At 64.0% G+C, this 2989-nt stretch overlaps 1 long non-coding RNA gene across 1 annotated transcript; it reads right to left on the minus strand.

The window, feature by feature from the left end:
- Window positions 1-1311: 1311 nt before the first annotated feature.
- On the minus strand, window positions 1312-2094 carry LOC147646176 (uncharacterized). The gene is made up of 2 exons (XR_015281941.1): window positions 2038-2094; window positions 1312-1748 (listed from the first exon to the last, which is right to left on the minus strand). It is a non-coding gene; the product is annotated as an uncharacterized LOC147646176 (long non-coding RNA).
- Between the last annotated feature and the right edge of the window lie 895 nt (window positions 2095-2989).

Here is a 2989-nt window from a genome sequence, read left to right on the forward strand (position 1 = left end):
CAGGATTTGGTTTCATGTGTCTTTAAGGTGCCTGGACAGATGAGAGGGAGGACAGCTACCCCATCAGACTCTCTCTCTCTCTCTCTCTCTCTCTCTCTCTCTCTCTCTCTCTCTCTCTCTCTCTTTCTCAGGATGGTGCCAATGCCGCTGCCTTGGGACACCTGAGTGTGGAAGGCGAGCTCGCCCTCAAGCACGGCCATCCAAGTCAGTCACAGGCACAGGCTGCAGCTGAAGCTGGCAAGCGTTGCTGTGAGGCTGCAAGTGAAGAGAAAGCCATTGTGGCCAACTGTGCTGAAGCCTTTTGCCAAAGCAAAGGCAATTGTGCCCACAGCCTCCCCCTGTTTGGCACTGGGCTGCTGCGGACGCCTCAGTGCGCAGGTGCCGACGTTGGGGCTGCTGCTGTTCCTGGGCACACTCTGCTGCTGTTTCTGTGGGCTCCAGAGCCGCTTGGGCAGCAGCCACTGGGCAGCCCTGCTGGAGGAGACATCGCCACCCTCCCCATGGTGGCAGCAGCTCTGTGGGCCCCGAGCTCTGTGTCAGGGAGGCCTCGGTCACAGCAGCGTGGACTGGGCAGCCGTGAGGGCCCGGGCTGGCCGCCAGCCCTGCCTCTGCCCACTGCCCCTTCCTGGAGGCACCCAGTGGCCGTGGCCTGGCAGCACCCCCTGCCCTCCATGTCCCCAGCCAGCCCAGCCTGGGCACCTCGGGCTGTCCCCACCCTCCCGCTGGGGTGGTGTCCCAGCCTCCAGGCCTTCTGCTGCAGGCCTGGGGGACATTTTGGGGCAGCACCGGAGCAGCCAGGTGTAAGGGACCAGGCGGCTGTCCGGGGGCTGCTTATGGCCCTCTGACACCCAATTCCTCAGGGCTTCCCACCACCCCGGCTCCTCTAGGGCCTTCTGTCCCCTTGGAACCTCCTGCCACCCACTCCCTCACACATCCCCCTCGTGCCTTCCCACTGCCTTGTCCCGTCTGGGCCTCCGCAGCCCCTCATCCCTTCACGGCCTCCCAGCACCCCGTGCCCTCAGGGGCTCCCCCAGCCTGGCCCGGCAGCAGCGCCACAGCCCCACAGGAGCTCCAGCAGCTCCTCAGCCATCACAGCAGCAACACACGGGCAGCAGGACACAGATGGCGCTTCCTGCCTGCCACAGGGCTTGTGGCTTCAGCACAACCACCAAAGGCCAAGGGGCTTCTGGCCATTTCCCCTGCGCCACTGCACGCCCCGGCAGGTTGCTGAACACAAGAACCCTTTTCCCTCTCTTCCCCTATGCCCCACACACCCTGGGCAGCAAAAGAAAGGTCTTGGGACTCTTGTGGTTTATAACATATCCTATATTATTTACATACTAGATGGAAACGAAACGAAGAAAAGAACAATCTCTATGAAAAAAAAAATAACGGATGGCCCATGTGGCCCCAGAAGATAGAGCCTCTCAGCCCTAACATATACTATATTATTTACATACTAAAAAGAAAAAAAGAGAAGAAAACAATTCTTATGAAATTAAAAATCCTGGCTTGCCCAAGTGGCCCCAGCAAACAGAACGTCCCAAATCATCTCTGAGCACAGCTCCAGCAGCGCAGCCAGCCCAAGCCCGACAAACGAGGCCGTGTCCTCCATGCCCTGAGGATTTGGTCTTGCATCCTCTGCAGGATGGAGTAACGGGCACTCTGGATGGCCCGGAGGACATACAGCGTTTCAAGTGCCAGGTCTGACACGGCACCGCTTCTGTCCTCCGTCAGGCGTTCGAGGGCTGCAAGAGAGACGAACAGAGCCACGGTCACACCCTAGAGCTGTGGGGGCCCAGCGAAAGCCCCCTGCCAGGGCCATGCCAGCCGGCTCTTGCCTTGGCCAGGAGGGAGCAGGGACCAAGGGGGTCAGCCCAAAGCTGCTGTCCACAAATGCCCCACGTGGCCCTGAAATCTCACTGTGCTCTGCCCACGCCACCCCTCATCGGGACAGGGAGCAGAGCCCTCCACAGCCTGGCCAGGGCTGCAGCTGCCCCCGACAGCCACCGCTGTCAGCCCGCTGCCATGGCTCACCTCTGCACAACACCTGGAGCTCTGCGTGCTGCCCCCTCAGCTGCTCCCCGGCCATCCCTGAGAACACAGAGCCTGTCAGGGTCCCAGCAGCACAGCTCCCTGCCAGCGGCGCTGCCAGCCCTGTGGCCACACGGCCTCCTGCCCCGGCAGGGCTCAGCCCGGGCCCTTACCGCACCCTGACTCAGTCCAAGGGCACGGCTGCCAGAGGCCGGCAGCAGCAGCCCCGAGGGCAGCCGGGGCTCCAGGGCGCCGGGCCCGGGTGCCGCTGCCGGGGCAGCAGCCGGGGCTGGGGCCGAGCTGCGGCGGGGCAGGGAGGGAGCCCGGGCTCGGGACTCACCGATGACCCTGATGGCCGCCGCTCGCAGGGTCTCCTGTGGGTCCTGCAGGTACTGCAGGGCCCGGCGCAGGTGCTCGGCCAAGGGGATCCTGTGGTCGGCCAGCTGGAGAGAGCGGCAGGAGGGAAGGGTTGGCGCGGGCTCTGCCCCTCGGCCGGGCGCTGCTGCCTGCAGCCAGCCCCGGCCTCCCGTGCCCGGCCAGCCCTGAGAAGCCGTGCGGCCCCCAGGTGCAGCAGTGGGCAGGGGCACAGCTGCCAGCCCCACACACTGAGCACCGGGGCCAGGGGGCTTCTCTAGTCTGAGGCTGGCACTTGCAGGCCGCCCTTACCACGAGCTTGGCAAACTTCCACAGCTTCTCCTTCCTGACAGCTTTTTCTAGGTCTGGCCTCTTCAGAAAGCCAGCCGCGCGAAGGAGCGTTGTCCGAGAGGCCTGGGGAGCAGCAGAGAGCCGCAAATGGCCCCACAAGGCAGGGCACAGGAGTGTCCCAGTGCCAAGGGCTGGAGGAGGCTGCAGCCTGCAAGCCTGCGTCAGGGCAGGAGGCAGCTGAGCCCCCTGCCAAGGCGCAGCAGCAGCCCAGGAGTCCTCACCTCTGCCACATGCCGATTCTCATCTTGGC

This window comes from Cyanistes caeruleus, unplaced genomic scaffold (genome assembly GCF_971803275.1).
Source record: "Cyanistes caeruleus unplaced genomic scaffold, bCyaCae1.hap1.1 HAP1_SCAFFOLD_117, whole genome shotgun sequence".
Taxonomy (NCBI): domain Eukaryota; kingdom Metazoa; phylum Chordata; class Aves; order Passeriformes; family Paridae; genus Cyanistes; species Cyanistes caeruleus.